The following is an 18,479-nucleotide window of genomic DNA, read 5'->3' on the forward strand; positions in this document are numbered from 1 at the left end:
CATCCATCACCTCATTAAAATGAATTAATCAAAGCTGTAGCACATTTTAAAAAATCTCAGTTCTCCCTAAAAAAAAAAAATAAAAAAAATCCTATTTGTTCCATGAAGCATTAGATATAAAATATTTAAAAAATATTAAAATAAAAATAATAAATAAAATAAATAAAATAAAATATTAAAAATATTAAAATATAAAAATAAAACATATCAAACTGTATTTAATTGTAGCGTTACTAATTTTATCCTATTATGAGAGAGGAATTACATTGAAAAGTCATGAAGAGATTGAAGACCAAAGCTAGTGTTGATATGAATATTTTAAGTAGGCTTTTTAATGAGCTAATATTTTGGGTATATCTTGCAGTTTGTAAAATATTAATAGGTAATGTTCTGATATTTATTTTCTCATATTAATTTCTTTTTACTTACTAATAAAGCTGAATTGCATGGGAACTAGTAAAGTGTGTATACTGCATTTTACACTATTTCCTTCATGGGTTGAAGCTTCGTGGTTGGAACTCAGTGAATAATGCGTGACAGCCTGGAAAGGAGATATATTCAAACCCACAGTTATTAATCATGTACGAAGGAAGCATGTGCAGTGTTAATAAATTCTGTTAATTTCAGTCAGCTTTCTCTGAGCTCCATGGCCTTGTAAATAAGGTGGAAGTCAAGCAGTAGCACTTGCCTTTCACAGACCTGCAGAGTCAATTTAAGAAAATTAAGATTTGTCTCTCTATTCCTTTATGCAACATTGCTGTCTCATTTATTAAGCTGCTGAGCTGAGCATCTGGTCTAGCCCATTTATTTTTGAATTCTGAAAGCCTGTCTATAGTGCAGTGTTCTCTAGCCTGAAGCTTGGAGGTAACACTAAGCATAGTGATACATATTTTACAGGACATGACTCAAGCACTTCTTAATGCATGCTTGAAATACAGGATGCAACTCTTGAGCAAATGTATACAGACAAAATGAAGATTTTTGTGATCCTGAAGAAGTGCATATTTCAGATATTCCGTATACAAAATTAACTGCTAGCCAGCTGGTTGCCCACTGTGCTCCAAAATATTACGTAAATAGTTGGAGTTGTTAAGGGAAAAAAAAAAAAAAAAGAAAGAAAAAAAGAAAAAAAAAAAAGCAAGCTGAAAATGTGGTACTAGTTAAAAGCAGCCATTTTTGTATGAGTTTTCCTTAAATAGTAAATTGGAAGAAAACTAAGTCTGAGCAAAACCTTAAGGTTATCCTGTACAGACATGGGGGACTGGGGGGGGGAGATAAATAGGTTAAAAATAAGAGTACACATGGCTAAAAACCTCTCTAAACTCCTTCAAACCAAAACAGCTTACCACATTAGACAGTGGATCTCTTATAGAGAAAACAAAGGGGCAAAGCAAGTACAGTCACACAGCACAGCATTGAAAGAAAACCAAAATGCATCAGCTTAAAAAGTTGGAAGCTTTTAGTTACCATATCTTCTAGCGGAAACTTCACTTACATTTTAGACTTTTTTGGACAAAACTTTTAAGTGCAAGAATAAGCTTTTTTCTCTTGCCTGGGATCAGGCTTCCAACTATTCAAATGCTACTTTAGAAAGCAAGCAGCCATCATCAGGAGCTGTACTAAGGCTACACAGAAATAAAACCATGTCTGAGCTTTTAAGAAAAGAAGAAAGGCTGAACTATAGCAATAGGCCCAGGTAATCAGCCTAATATGGCTGAAAAAATAAAAATTAAACAGTGTTTTTTTTTTTTTGAGAAAGAATAAGATACTGTTCAGTTTTCAAAAATGGAAATATCTTATTTTTCAATGACTTTTTTTTTTTTTTTTTTTTTTTAACCAGGTTCTGAAGCTTCCAGGAACTATAAAGAGCAGATAAAAACACACAAAAAATAAACCTTCTGTACAGGACTGACAGTGTCCAACAAGAGATGGACTACAACGCATAAGAGAAAAGCAGTGCTCTCTTCCAATAACCAGTTTTTTAGTGAGGAAAAAAACAGACATGTTGAAAGAGAGACAAGGAATTCACAATAGGAAAAATTCTTTCCAGTATAATTTTCTTTTAATATTTCACATAAGAGACTGATTTAAACTTGAAATACAGAGGTCTCAAAACTCTGTCAGCACCATTTTTAGCATTAATTTTAGCAGCTATATACCTTCTTGTGTTATGTATAAATGAAAAGTCTCAGAATTCTGCTAGAGTGACAGATAAATCCAAGATTTCTACTAATACATATTGTTGGTAAGCCAAGAAGTTACTGTTTATTTGGAAAAGAACTGAAATAAGTTGCACACCAAGGAAAAATATTAATTAAATATATCAAAGCCTATTCATACTAATTTATAAGAACTTAGACATTAAAAAGCGAGAATGGAAACAGCAAACTACAAACTAAATCTTAATTATATAATGATCTGAATCACTAAGACATTCAGTTACAACTCACTGAATCAGCTAGAGTCTTTATCGTGAAGAAGTTTCAAAATGCTCACTTTTGAAACGCAGGTTTTTAAAGGCTGGCTTTAAAACTTTGTTACACTTTTTGTGATCACTAATAGCTGAGCAAAATATGGTGAAAAATAAAAGCTCACTACTATTAAGGGGTGTTTTCAAAATCATACATTTATTAGCAATCACTGTGAAGGATGCCACTTAAAGACTAAGACCAAACAAACAAACAAAAAGCAGTTTTTCTTTTTGCTCTGTATTAATTTTGTTAGTCACCTATACACAGACAAATATCATCTTCCTTCTCATACAGTTCAAGTAAACAGATTTAGCTATTGAGAGGTTATTAATATGAGCAATGAAAAACTGACAAATTTAACCATTAAATATAGCTAATGAACAGGTTTGTGATAATATTACATTTTAATCAAAATTGAAGAATAAAGCTGTTTAATTTTATTTTTATTGTCTTCTCTTTCTAAACAGGAGCAAAAGTTGTAAAAATGTTTGGCTCTTCCTGAAATTAAATATTTCATGAAGCAAGAAGAGCTGTTTTTCCTCTTCTCTCTTTCATCTCTCAATTCTCAGTAGATACTTCACTATACAGCACAGAATTTTACTGTGTGTATTGGTTTGCTAAGAAAGGGTTCAGGGAAGGATTTGGGATGGGAAGAAGAGAGCTATGAGATATTTTACCAGACTTCCAAGTGTCACAAATATTCACATATAATGTCATGCCCTTACCTTTAGTCTGGGAAAAAATAAAATGAAATAATGTTTCTAAGTTCAACTGCATGCTCAAATCACACTGAAGTCGACAAGGCCAGACAATAAATTGGAAGCTGGATGGTGAAAGACAGTTCTGGAGGCAGTTGAGTAGTTGCTGCAATATGGAAAAGCAGTTGGGTTTCTCCTCACAGTGTCTGTCTCCTGTCATTCTTCTAACATCCACAGGGCCCAGAGGCTGAAAGTTGAGCATCTCCTGCAAAGGGCAATCCTGGCTGGCTTCTCTTGACAGGTTTTTGATACAGAACAGCAGCTGCGAGCCAGGCTGGGGAGATCTTCTACATCTGTTCTGAGCAATTAATCCCCTAGAGGCAACATCACTCACATGCAACTAATTTTGCAGTTTTAGCATGAATGTGATTGAGCAAGCACACTATAAAGAAACAGTATTTTGTGAAAACAAATGAAGAGGCCATTAACCTCCTAATAGAACCAATTACAGTGCGTGTTTCAAAATATTTTCTTGGCTTTGCCCAGGCTTGAGATCTCTGCAACAGCTTTGGTGACAATCAAAATGATGCTACATGCCAGTGCTAAGCCAAGAAACATTATTGTGATGCGAGAACTGCAATTCTCCAAACATAAACATGAAACCTTACCCTGCTAACTCCTATAGTCTCTCTCAGGATCACTCAGATGTGGGTTACATTCTCTATTTCAGAGCAGAAAGTAATCAAGGTTTATTTTGGATTGCATTAAGATAATTTCCTATACCTTGATGAAAATAAATGTAATTCCCTCAGAAGTGAGTGGCTGCTGAGATGTGAGTAAAGATTATCAAGATACTTCAATTGTCCCTAGAATACCTGTGGTTATTCTTTGGCTGTATTTTCATGTTTGCTTACATTCGTCAAGTTTTATGTCCATTTATTTTATAATTACATTGCCAGTATACAGGCACAAATTAAGTGTATTATAAACTATCAGAAGCAACAGTTTACTTCTAGGTTTGTGTTTTTGTCTAAAGATATTTGTCAGCTCAGAATTTCTTTGATATGATGGCAAAGTAGGTATCAAAACCTCTTTGCTTTGTACTGTTATGAAGTCCATGTTAAAAGTCCCTGGTGACTAGAAAAAGGAAAGTATTACTCCTATTTATAAGAAATGGAGGAAGGATACCTGGGGAGCTACAGGCCAGTGAGCCCCACCTCTGTGACTGGGAAGATTGTGGAACAGATCCTCCTGGAAGACATGTTAAGGCATGTGAGGGATGAGCAGGTGATCCAAGACAGCCAGCATGGCTTCACCAAGGGAAGGTCATGCCTGACCAATCTGGTGGCCTTCTATGATGGAGTGACAGCATTGGTGGACAAAGGGAAGGCAACTGATGTCATCTACCTGGACTTCTGCAAGACTTTTGGCATGGTCCCCCATCACATCCTTGTCTTTAAATTGAAGAGATATCGATTTGAACGGTGGAATTGTTTAGAAGGTTGCAGCCAGAGAACTGTGGTCAGTGGCTCTACATCCAGGCATAGACCAGTGACAAGCAGGGTCAGGACATAGATGCGAGAGAACTACATGAATGTCATGAGAATCCAGGCTTGATAAATTCTTCTGCTCCTGTAACTGTCTGTCTTAATTCTTGGCGGCATTCATGGAAACTGCCAGGGAAAGCACTGCTTAGCCACAACTCCCTCTTAGTACCTCACTCGTTATTTCTATGGTGAGACAGTTATGGCAGTGTTCTTTTCCTCTATATTAGAAAGTCAAATTTAAATTCAGTCTGCTTCTTGTGTCCACTCACAACAGGACTTCAGAATGTACATTAAAGAATGTACTTTATTCACACATTTGGAGAAGCTTTAGAACAATGGCTACAAACAAGCCTACTGCAAATAGATGCTCTACAAACTTTCTAACAAGCTGCCTTGTGAGTATGTACAGCTCTTCACCTTCAATTTTCCTTCTCTTTGTTATGGAAAGTCAGTTTTCTGTTTTAAAGAGTTACCTGAAGAAATGTAAATTTTATCAGCCAAGTTTATATTTAACTTGAAAAAATAATTAAATAAATAAATAGAAACTGCTTTCAAAACACAGGTTAATTTCAAGGAAATTAGCTAGGTAAGGAAATTATTCTAGGTAGCTGCTTAAAATTGAAATGATATTTTGAGAACTGAGAATCTCTTCTAATCATTGTTTCTCTACTATGGATGAAGTCATTTGAAAGGACAAAATATATAAATACTTGCTGCTGCTTTTTAAAATTTGTACCTACCAAAAGATTGGTGTGAGCTCAATTTCTTCTAGTTGAAATACTCTGGGATTGCAAATCATCGAATCTTAGAAATAATAGCACCTCTTGTTGTAAGTGTATATGTGTCTTGTGCTCTCTTTCCCTGTGGAGATTTTTTATGGCCAAATCTAATAGCTCACTGATTCCATGTTTATCTTTAAAACACATCATATTTTCTTTCCACTTCATCCAGGAGGATTTTACCTCCCCTAACCTTGTTGAAAGAGAATTACTTTAAATTCTTCATTTGGAAATCAAGGATCATCTGTCTGCCTTATTGATGAATTAATTTTCCACATAGTTGTACATTTTTTTAGAAATATCTTGAGTGTAATTTTCATGACAGTTTATGTTCTCTATGAGTCAGAAGTGAATTAGTAGTAGGTTAACAACAGGCTAATGGTAAGAAAGAGCAGAACAGTCTCAAATATTTCCATAGGTTGCTGGCCCCTACCCCTTAAAGCTGAAAGTAGAGGAAGTCTGTCTAAGTTGGTCTGCCCTATGAGAGTTTTTGGACTGCTACAGACATTGCTCAACTGCTTAGCCTGAAGCAAGTACAACCATGCTGATTTCTATACAATATTTAGTCATACAAAGAAAGTTGTCTTGAAAACTTGCTTTCCCTTAAGAACATCATTGGAAATTTTCCATTAAGAAAAGTCTATCCTTGGAAGAAGAAAGTGTGAAGAAATGAAGGGACCTAGCAAAAACACAGAATTGAGAAATACCTAATAAATGTCAAACAATGGTAAGTAGACTACTATGCTATCTAAATAATTATTTCCATGTTGTGTAGTTTTCTTCACTTGGAATATGTCATTGCACTGCATGCTAGATTGCACCAATGACTACCATGCAATGAACTCAGTGTTTCTTAATGTATCAATTGATTTTAAGTTACCATAAGAGTTGAAGCATGCAGAGCTCTTAAAAAAACAAAGTAAAATGAAAAGAAGAACATACTTTATGATCCCTCTGTGTACCACAGTTCTTAAACTTATGAATTTTAACGAGTGTATGAAACCATACAGATTTCAATAATATTTATTAAGAACATATACTTTAAATAATCATTTACACACAGAAATAACAAAAAATATTTCTTTACTAGTTCCTTCTCACCCTTAATTTTCCCTTTAAATCTAATAAATATGACAGAAGAAGCTCAAGAGATGTCACAAGCTTGAACTGCTTTCCTAACATCTTTTCAGTAAGATCTTATGTATTTTCAGACAGTTTTATGATTTACTATTCTCACATTCCAGTCTGGTTCTGACTATAACAAGGTTCCAGTGACTGTCACATTGTCACATCCATGAGTAATATCATTAATCCACTGCCAGACACTGTTTGAACTGATACTCTTGTAAAGGAGCCAGCACAAATCTCTTGTTCTCTTGTCGGTTTTCTTTTTTCTTTCTTTTCTTTTCTTTTCTTTTCTTTTCTTTTCTTTTCTTTTCTTTTCTTTTCTTTTCTTTTCTTTTCTTTTCTTTTCTTTTCTTTTTTTCTCTTTTCTCTTTTCTCTTTTCTCTTCTTCTTTTCTTTTCTTTTCTTTTCTTCTTCTTTTCTTTTTTTTCTTTTGTTGTTTGGTCCTTCTGGCGGTTTCTTCTCTTTTATTTTTTTCTTTTTTATTTCGCTTCCCCTCTCTTTCTCTCCTCTCCTCTCTCTCTCCTCTCCTCTCCGTCTCCCTCTGCTTCCTTTTCCTCTTGCGCGCTCCTTGCGGGTGCCTCTCTCTTCTTTTTTTCTCTTTCTCTGTGTCGTGCTCCTTTGTGTTTTGTGGTTGGTTCCGTCTCCGTCTCCTTTCTTTCTTTTCTTTCCTCTCTTCTCCTCTCCTCTCCTCTCCTCTCCTCTCCTCTCCTCTCTTCTTCTCTCCTCTCATCTCTCAATGCTTACTTCAACTCCTATTGACTTATTAGGACACTTTTCTAGTGTACTGACTCACAGAAATATATCAGAAAGATTAATACATTTAGTAATACATTTGACAGCAAGTATGCAAACATGCAAATAGCACAATTATATAAATATTTCACAACTCGGACTGCTCTTATTAATAGATCACTGAAATCTGACTCACGGACCAAATCCTTTTGCAAGACATGTCATTGAGAAATATTAAAAAAATATATTGTTCTTTATCAGGGGAATTTGTATTTGAATGCATTACAAGAAACAATAAATATAGTCAGACAAAGCTAAGACTGTAAGAAAGTCATAAGATAAAATTAACAGCAGCATATCACCAACACTCCAATGGTCAGCTTCCTTCTCTGTGAGGGAAGGAAAGTTTAAGGAGGGATTTCAAGGTAAATAGCACAACACCTGTATGACTGTTACATGAAATAAGAGAGACACAAATCAAAGAAAACAAATCAAAGACTCTTGCCTTAAAATTCAGAATGTTTGAAAAATTGGCATAGAAAGCTGGTAGTAAGGCTGGAGACAGTGCTATTATTTCAGTTGATAGAAGTGTGCTTAAAATGAAGGCAAGCTGTTACAATAGTGCATATAGCAAAATGGATGAAAACTGAAGTAGCTTTCATATTTGGTTTTATATATAAGACTACAGTTGTCAAAGTCCAAGAAAGAGGTTTTTATAACAGAAGTAAAAGATGGTGAAAAACTGGACAAGAAATTTGGCATGATATCTGGAAGGAGTTATCCATAGTATGTATGGCATATATGGCCACATGGACATTTAGATATAGAAGTCTGGTGTTTAAGTGATCAAGGCTATCATCGGACAAGTTCACAGTACTTTCTGTCAATATGCATGAGGAAAGGTAGCAGTGAATCTAGAAAATTTACAAATACAGGGATAAACAAATGGAGGGGAACAATTACAAGTTGTTCAGTTAGAGCATGTAGTTTAATTTGTATTTGCAGAGTTACATACAAAAATTACAGTGAGAATAAAATGGAACAAAGGGATATGGCAAATTGTTCACAGATACTGGAAAGGAAAAAAGGAGAAAAATCCTCTGAGACACATAGAGAAAAATTAAAGGGAGAAATCTGCCAAAAAGTTTAGATTCCCACCATCTATGAGGACAAACTATCAAGAAAAAAGAGATGATAAAGTATTGGGGGAATGCTGAAGAGGAGGATACAATATTAATCAAAAGACTCCTGAGTTGTTGTGGAGTCTCTATCCTCAGAGAAGCTCAAAAGTAATCTTGGCATGGTCCTGGGCCACGAGTCCTGATTAAATAGGGGTTGGAACAGATGACCTTCAGAGTGATCCTCCAACCTCAACTAGTCTGTGACTTTGTCAAATTTTGCATAGAAATATTTAAGAAAGATATGTAAGTGGTCTCCAGGAAGTTAAAAATAATTGTTTTACCTGATTGTCTATAGAATGGATTTAGAGGATGCAACTCTAACAAGGATAACATCAAAGCTCTGTTTTTCCATAAAAATTACTCAAAAGACATTTAAATGGTGAATCAAATATCACGTAGAAAAAAGAGCAGTGAAGGAAATGAACAGTCAGCACAGGTTAGAAGAGTAAGGTCAAAGATAGTGGATGAGAAGTAGCTACATGTACAAAGGAAGAGAAATGGAAGAGAAGAGCTAAGTTTATGTCTGTGTGGCAAAGTCTTCCTATATCTTTTGTGCTTTCTGTCGAAGACAATCAATGTCAGGGGTGAGAGGCTTACACAGAGATATCTAAAACTGACACTATATTTTGGAAGTCTTACATAGATTTTTGAATAATGAGTAAAATAAAAATACTCAAAAGTCCAGTGCAAGTTAACTGAAGATATTTGCAATGAAGTGTAATTCTTAGTAGCTGATTTGCGTTTTCAGCAGAGTAGATATATTCACAATATGCTCCTTTTATTGGTAGTAAAGAGAAATAGGTGTTTGGAAAAAAAAATAGGATGACCTCTGACTCCCCACATTTGAATCAGTCTATTGTATTTCTTTTCAGTGACTGCAGAGTAGATCTTGCCTGTACCAACGTCAGAGTCTATCACAGATGTCTATATGTTCTGCTTTTGGGCAGCAGAATCGTCCCTTATTTTTGATGTTTTAATCATATAAAAAATAATGAGCATTTCTTTGGTTCAAAAAAAAACTCTAAAATACTTCTAGAGTTGTCTGAAATATCTGAAAAAGTCTTACACATTGAAATTATAAGAATTTATATATGAATTATATTTCTTTACTGCTACAATTCTACTGTATCTTTACAGGGACCCTGAGTTAGGTTCAGATACTCAGTCTAGCTTTAATAGTTACCTTTGCATATGCTCACATTCTTTGTGAAGAGTCGGAGAACTAGGAAATGTTTGTCACCATGCCAGATATAAACAAGTAAACAAATCTTATCAAAAAAGAAAGCAGGCTGTTTGCTTTATCTTTTGCTTACATTTTCTTTCTATTACTGAAGCTCACAGTTCTAATTCTGTGTCCTTTTGTAAATATGAATATATGGTAACTACATTAAACTTGATATTCCAGCAATGGTAGGAAAACCAAAATCTCCTCAATCATATCTCCACAAACATGTTTGTTTTTTTCATACTTTTTCATATGTACATATTTGGGACATAGCTTTTTTTGTTCTGTTTGGTTTCATTTAGTTGTTTATTTTTTTAAACTCATTCATCTTTCTGACAAAACAGCCTGACTAGGGGTGATCTCAAATAAAGATAAATTATGACAGTTATAAAAATAGGGATGTAATTCACCATTTCTCTAGAGCATGAATTTGTCATTATCTCCCATGGGTGGATCAAAATTTTGGTAACTAAGTTTAGCAAAATGCTCATACTGATGCTGTCATGAAGTCATTCTGTACTTGAGACAATTTACATACTGGGGAGGATGGCTCATCATGCCTTTTCACATTGGTACATCAAATTTGTTTCCCTTTTTCTGAAATGGCTCAAAAAGTGTTTTAGCTCATAACCTAATCAAAAACTGAAACTACTGCAGCAGCTATTGATTGTCAGACAAGGAGGCTATGGACATGCATCCTTAATTCTGCTCTCTGAATATAGGCTTTACTTTGCTTTTAGGAGAGTCATTTCTGCCTTACTTTCTTTCACAGAAGAAGCAGTCTAACCTCCACTTTCAGACATTTTTGCAGTTTTGTTTTCTGTTTAGAGGTGAGGGAGAGAGTAGGAAGCTTAGGCTGGCATTCTTCACCCTGACATAGTTTAAAAGCACTTAGCCTAGTGTATGCTAACTGGCATGCTGTAAAGGAATCCTACTTACTTCTAAATATACCAAAGAAAGAACAAGGAAAAAAAGAAACATATATTTGACACAAAATAAAGGAATTTTAGTCTGCATTCCAATGTGATTCCACAAAGCTAAGAACTTTCTCATTTATCTCAAACAAAGAAATGTTAGAAATTATAAAAGTATAAGCTGCATCACAGTTCTGATGTGAACAGGATAAATATAACAATTATAGATGCAGAATTGCTAGAGTGAGGTTTGTATTACAATGCTATTTTACTCCAGACCAATAGTAAAATAGCAAAATATACAAATTTGTCATCAGAAGACATTGCAGATATTTTCATCAGAACGGAGCTAGATGCAACTCTAAGATCATCCAACAGTCCTCATTGGTGTAATCAAGGGGAAAACATTCACCTGGATCCTGAGTCTTAGAGTCATTTAATCCAGAATGCATCAAGAAGGCATAATGACATGATAGTTTGATTTACCAGAAAAACAAGGATACACTCCACTCATATACTATTTGTTACTGACTGCTATTGCTATGATTATCATTTTTCATACTTCATATTTCCTTTTCCTATGAAGCAATTATTATAATCACAGAAACAAAACATTTGAAGGGAAAGGACTATGGAAGCCTTCAATCCAGCCTTCTACCAACTTGAAGTCTTGATCAAAAAACTCAGGGTTTCACCAGGTGTTTTGAAAGTGTCTGAGGATGGAGCTTCTACAAGGTCACTAGGCAATTTGGTCCAACATCTAAGCCTTTGTATTTGATAAAGAAAATTACTATAGTTACAATTTCTGCTATTGCAAATTGTGACCTTCAAGTCACATTATAGTGCTGTAGCTTGCTGAGTAGAATTTGACTCTATCTTCTACTCTTCCTTCAGGTACATACGTTAGACGAGTAGTGTCCCTGACACAGTCCACTAATGTTCTGATTCACAGCTCAAACAAATCAGTTCCCACAGCCTTTTCTTATATACCGCTTCTCTCAACTATCTTAGCCATCCTCCACAAGGTTCTTGTACTGGGAAGGGGTGAGTGTGTGTGAAATCAAATGTAGTATTTCAGAGCTGGTCTTAGAAACATCAAGTCAAAGAAAACAAGCACTTCCCCTGCCCTGCTGGCTGTGCTCTTCATGAAATAGCCCCATATGCAGTAAGACTATACACTGCAAGGACTCATTGCTAACCTATTTAGCTTGCTGATCAACTGTCATTTCCCTACCTGTATGAATGTTGAGATTTAGTCTGTCCTGGACACAGAGCCTCACATCTGTCTTTGTTGAAACACACAGTGCTTCTCCTGGCACCCCTCTACCTTAATAAAATCTCTTTTCTCTGAAATGTAGCCCTGCACTGCTGTATATTGATCCTATCCAGATACAGTGCCAGCTGTGAATCAGGTAAAGCTGTGTTCCTGTCCCATTCTCCAAATTTTCAATGTAAACAGGAGACATGATGTAATAAAAACAAATTTTTCTGATATTATGTCTAGTTACTGACACAGCAAGTCCTCTGAACTACAGGCCAATGGTGTGACATGAAGAAAGCTAATGTAGTGGACAGATGAGAAATGATGGCAGGACATCCCTTTGTGCATTAGGAGAGCATAGAAAGGTAGTTCTTTTTCTTAGCAGATGTGAGAAGCATGTGTTTTGAATGCACTTTGTATGGAAGCAATGAATGCTCAGCGGAACTCAGCCAGAGCCTAGACATTCTGAAATAAAAAAGCAGACACTGGTCTGGATGCAAGTGTTGGAACTAAGCAGAAAACTCTTGTGATTACTTGCACAGGTGACAAGAGAAACTGGAATATAAAGTATTCTAGACAGCCAATAAACCTGTCTTACAAACTTCCCCTTATCCTCAGTCAAGAAAAAACCTCAGGCATAGCAGAACAAAAAATCTGAGTGTTTTAGAAAAAAATAATTAAGGTAGCTATTCTCCAGGAAAAAAAAAAAGAGAGAGAGAAAAAAAAAAAGAAAAAGCCATGTTCAAAATGCACAGAGAATATTCTCTGCTCTGTAATCTAATTGTGAATTGTGTGTCCTATTTACTCCTGTGAAAGTCAGGATATTAAAGATTTTTTGGTGCACCATTAACATGTATTTTGTGAATTTTGCTGAGGGTTTGGGTGACCAGTGACGGCTGGGAACAGCATGCATGAGTTTGTAAAGCACAAAAAGCAGAATTATCTTTATCACCATAAACTTCCCAACATCAGCTACAAATGATTAGTTTTGTAAATTCTGGCTTTTGATGTTAACAGTAATTTATATATTCAGTTCAAGTGCAAAAGAAAAATGCCAAATATTGACCTAGACAAAGCATTGTGTACTGTGTAACAGCCAGCTCTATATGGTATTAACTGTGAAAGCAGTATGAAGCATCTTCCCCAATCTGACTTGCAAGACTGAAAAACTGAAAGGCTGTCCTGCTTTTAGGTCTGTCGCAAGTACTGTTTCTCAGCTCCTACTGGTATTCCAGGAAAAACAAACTGAAAATGGAAAGAATGAGAAGGAATTAAAACTACTGAAGAGTATTCAGAGTCCCCTAGCATAACAGTTTAATCCAAACTGTCAGAATGAGTGACTTGTGCTTGGTTTTTGCATTACTGCTCTGAGCTGGAATGGCAGCCTGCATATAACTTCTCTTTTGATTCTTGCACTTTCAGCTATGTAACATATGAATCTTAAAGGCTCTTCAGTCCTTATAGAAATTAATTTGTTTAAATCAGCTGAAAGGTTTGGGGTGCTCTCTGGACTAATAACTCAGGGGTAGCACTTTACTTGCTCCTTTCTGCAATGGCAGCAGCAGAATGGCATGGCTGGCTACAGCCAGCTCATGGAGGTCTGTAGGGAGTGGGAGGGCTGAAACAAACTGGAGAGCTGATGTTGCTAAAGGAGTGCCAAAAATGATGGAGTGTTTGCTATTTGATGAGGGAAAAACTTCATCTCCAATTTTTGTTGATGACTAAATTACATAATCACCTCCAAACAGAGGAAGTTTAATAGCAGCAGATAACAGCTTTTTCAGATGTACCCAAACTCTACTTTCACAATACAGAGAAATGTCTCAGTTGGTCTGAGAGTTTGTCTCTTGAGAGACTGCCTGCAGTACAGACACAACCTTAGATAAGCAAGATAAGTCCTACTTCTCAACAAGATTTAATTAATGTGCTTTACTGGAAAATTGGTCAAGCCAACCATGCATCAGTTAACCTTCAAAGGAGTTCATAGGGCTTTCTACCACATCCAAGCAGAGACTGCACATATTAATGTACATATAACAGCTAAACCCTTGTATGGAATACAAGCTCCTACCACATTACACATTGTATAGTGCAAAGTGTTAGGTATTTACATATGCTGTTTACAACACGAGAAAATTGCTGGCAAAATCATCTGCCCATGAAAAATCTTCCAATGGAAGGCCACCCAGGCTTGGAAAATGTTAGCTGCTCTCTGTATCTTTTTTTTTTTCTTTCTTTTCCTTTTATTTTTCTTCCAGAATGACCTCGTTTTCTCCCAAACACAGACTATTAAATCCATTTAAGCTGCTGATCTCCATAATATGTCCACACTCTTCAGTCTGGATTTTTGTGATGAGGTCATGGTAACAATACATTCAGCATGAGGAAATAAGGATGAATATATAAAATATGCTTTTGAATATAAGTAACTTGCTGTACACCAAAGCCTGATTCAAATGTCCTTTGCGGTCAACAGCAGCGTTAAGCAGCTGGGTAACAGAGGGTGTATTCAAGGGAAAGAAAACAGCTGCAAGAAGCAGAGTTTATTGAAGATCCTTTAGTAAGATTTGGACATAGGTCCATGGGTACTTGGCCTGGTCCCAGGCCATTCTATGATTCTGTGAAAGAGAAGACACTCATTTTTTTAACAGCTTGCTGCTTCTGCTAAATTAAACAAGTTTCTATATATTTGCTTATTACTATTATGATAGCTTTAAATTACTGTTCTTTTGTTGTTCTTGTTTTTCAAATCAGGCAGCAAAAGTAAAAATGATAAGAGCTATAAATAAAGTTAAGTCTCCAGATGGAAACTGAACCAAAAATCATGAAACACTGCTAGAGAAGTACAAGGATCCGGATAAATTGCTACATTCAAATGTAACAGGTTCCAAACAGTTTCAAGTATTGCTGCTTAAATGTTCTGGCAATCAGAGAGCTATTACTAAGGACAACAAAGTACAGCTGAAAGAGACAGAAATAGGAATCCATTCACGATCATGGTATCTTCACAAAGTCTGTATTTACAGTTTTGCAGATAGTATGCTAGATTTTTCTCCCAGTTGTTAAAAGCTGCAGAGAACTCAAAGAATGATTTTTGCAGCTAAGAAAATATTGGAGAATTTCAACTGACCTGAGGCTCTGTGTTGATATAATACAGCTTGCAGTTAACTGTCAAATTCCTTGGGGACTTGTGTATATTTTAAAATATGTGTTTTATAGCATAAGAGGCTAAATATACAGACTTTTATAGAAGCACTTGTGTTTGTAGACTGGTAAGTCTATATTAGAATATTCTCATGTAAAATTCTATGCTTTTATATTGGCTTAGAAATACATTCAAATTTATACTCAACTATTACCTCCTCTAGATGTTACTTTCTATGACATTTGCAAATAAATTTAAAAGCCACCTCTGAATCCCTTAATACAGTACATTGTTTTTTGGGTTTTTTGTTTGTTTGTTTGTTTGTTTTGTTTGTTTGTTTTTGTTTTTTGTTTTTTGTTTTGTTTTTGTTTTTGTTTTCCTTAATACAGGAAGGAAATAAGTCCTATCAATTTAATTTTAAATAAATTCTTTTTGGAAAATTTTTGTCTTCTGCATTATGATGTAAGTTGTAGAAATCCTGTTTGAAAGAAATTTAAGGGTTGTGTGAAATCAAAGTGAGCTTCTAAAACAGTGTATTGAGATGAGTTTAGATACAATCTACTTTTGCTATAATTCCTCCATATTTTCTTGAGATCTAAAAGATCATTAGGATTGCTATGTTCACTAGGAACATTAAAGAACTGTAAAACCCCATCCTACTTCCTGTAATGTAAATCTACAGATCTCCAGACAGAAATTTTAATGTTTTTCTACTAAATTGTTGTAGATTTTCAGTTTTTATGGTCCAGAAGCAACAGACAGCTTGGAATAATGAACACTTAAGTAATTAATACTGTCCTGTTCATTATTATTATTCTGAAAGTATAATGTATGTGTTAGTATTAGAACAGATAGAGGAAGAGGAGATAAGCAGAGTGGCGCCAGCCAGAGCCAGGCATAACGAAAGCAGCACACAATGTTTTGGGCCCACATGAGGGCTATGAGGATGGACAGAGGTCAGGTGAGTACTTAGGTACTTAAAGGGGATCTCATCCAGATATCTAAGAGATGTTCACACAATTCTGTTTGCTTTTAAGGCCACAACATGAAATACCATTACTATCTTCAGTCACCTCTACAACCTTTTCAAATGTTGTAGACCCCTGTAAAACTCAGTTTATCTCCATTGATTGGAAAGGAAAATTAAATGTCTGAAAGGCTTTTGGGAGTTGGAAAGATGAGGTGTCATCAAATAGTAAGTGGTAAGATTAAAGCACGTCTTTGGTATATTTTGACACACATTCTTGACCTTCTAAATTTTAAAAACTGCATTTTGAATTATTAGCTCAAGAGTGTCTGTTGTTGATCTCTGCAAAGCACTTCTCCCTACACCTAGCCATAAACCTTACCAAATTCTTTCTGTGACCTGAAAAACATTATATGATATTTCAGAAAGAAAACTTTTAAAAAGTAACTCTCAGTGTTCAGACCTGTCATAGAGGCAGCTGTGTTTACCAGTTGACATTAAGTTATATTTTCTGTGCAGATGGATCACAGCAGGTAGAGAAGGTAAAAAAGAGTGCAAATGAATACAAATGGCTCAGGTAACCAAAAACTGGAGAAGTAAGGGTTTTGGGGGATTTATAACTCATCTAGACTGTTTTAGATTTTAGTTGGCTTAAAAGGTTCAGAAATAGCAAACTTTCCTATTGAGAGGTTTTGGATTTATTTATGTATTTTTTTAATGTGTATGACTGTCTTGTCAACTTAGAATTGGGGAACCAGATGCAAGCAGACTTTTAAGCAAAATCTGATTCTTATTTTAAATTGATATATGTCAGCCACATATTTACTTTTTTTTACTTCCAGGAGATATTTTATTCAAGAATTAACTTTTTGCCAATGCCAGTAGCCTAAATTGCAGCACTGTGTGAAAGCCTTCTCTGGCAGAGTAATTCTGAACAGAAGGCTGCCTTTAAGCATCACTTCTCCGTATATGCCACTGTTTCCTGATGTTTCATTCATATCTTTTCTGAAAATATTAGCCTCTCTCAGTCCTTTAAAGGGATGATCTGTTTTCCACTGACTTGTACACGGCCTTTTAAAAAACTAATTTTGGGGACTGGCAGATCTGTGGAGTAACCCCAGCTCATAGCAAAGGATATGCAGTGTTCACATTAACTTAGAAAATGATATATATATATATATATATTTAAAACTGTCAAATGCATCTGCTAATCAGCTAAGTTTCATATCTGCACTTCACCTGTTTAAATAAAGGCAATATCAGTTGACTCATCCACTGTTAATATTTCTAAGTGAAACCAAATATTACAAGTGGTATACTAGAGAAAACTAAAGCCAACTAGAGAAACCTCTAGGAAAAAAGGAAAAAGAACAAAGATAAGCAAGGTGAGGTGTAGGTTGCACAGAAAGTGTCTTTCCTCCCCCTGCCAAACATTTGTGTTATGCAAAAAAGGTGTAAGTTTCAGTTAGAAACTTGAAATTATTATTTTATATAATAATACATGTAGTATGCAGAAGTGTAATACCACAATTCAGCATAATGTTTATGATAAACAGCTAATAAATGCTAGAGGTGACAGAATGACACAGGCTGTTACTCAGGCTCTTATTGTGCTTTGGGAGCCATCTCAGACACTCAGTGTTCACATGCCGTCCTTGCTTTCATGGTTCAGTAATGGTGTTTCCCCATTGTTAACTCAGGTTTGTGAAAATCACAAGGAATTGGTGCTGTCTCATTTGCAGACTCATGTGGAAGCCACGGTGGTGGTGTTTCTCCAGTTTCTCTCCTGGATAGAATGAGCTTTTATTCATCCTGAATCTCAGTATGAATACTCTCTACCTAACAGTTATTTTCGTAAATTTGAATTCCTTAATTACTTTAAATATATCAGATCAGCCTGTGCTCAAAACCTATTAAAGGAGGCATGCGCTATGATAACATAAGCTTTCTTTACTTAGAAAACTGAACTAAATACCTCTAAGAAGCCAAATGAAGGTTTAATCTTTAAGTAATGACATTTATTTAAAAAAAAATTTCTTACAGATGGCCCTTCCAAATTTAATGTCTATTTATTACTATTATTCAAACATACAACAATAAATAAACTATATCCTTCAGAATAATTTTTAATCCCTCCTCCAAATCTCCATGAAACAACAACAACAACAACAACAACAAAAAAAAAAAAAAAAAAAACCAAAAAAACTCAAAAAACAACACAAGTGATCATTCCAATGCTACAGAGAAACTTTCTACAACTCAGGAGAGAATACTTACCCTCTAGAGATCCTCAACAGAACATGGCAAAAATGCAGCTTAAAACTGCTCCTTCTTTGAATCCTTATCCACTGAGGCAGGAGAGAGAACTTCATCTAAATTGCTTCTTGTGCCAGAAGACCACAAGATGCAAGTCAGTTAGTGGCTGGTGTCC

General features: G+C 35.3%; 1 long non-coding RNA gene across 1 annotated transcript in view; it reads right to left on the reverse strand.

The window, feature by feature from the left end:
• The window catches only part of LOC116652787, a 62,044-nt gene extending 43,641 nt beyond the window's left edge, over nucleotides 1–18,403 (reverse strand). The window contains exon 1 of the long non-coding RNA XR_004306000.1: nucleotides 18,326–18,403. This is a non-coding gene — a long non-coding RNA (uncharacterized LOC116652787). The remainder of the gene's footprint in view (nucleotides 1–18,325) is intronic.
• Nucleotides 18,404–18,479: the final 76 nt, after the last annotated feature.

The sequence above is a fragment of the Coturnix japonica genome, chromosome 1 (assembly GCF_001577835.2).
Source record: "Coturnix japonica isolate 7356 chromosome 1, Coturnix japonica 2.1, whole genome shotgun sequence".
Lineage (NCBI taxonomy): Eukaryota > Metazoa > Chordata > Aves > Galliformes > Phasianidae > Coturnix > Coturnix japonica.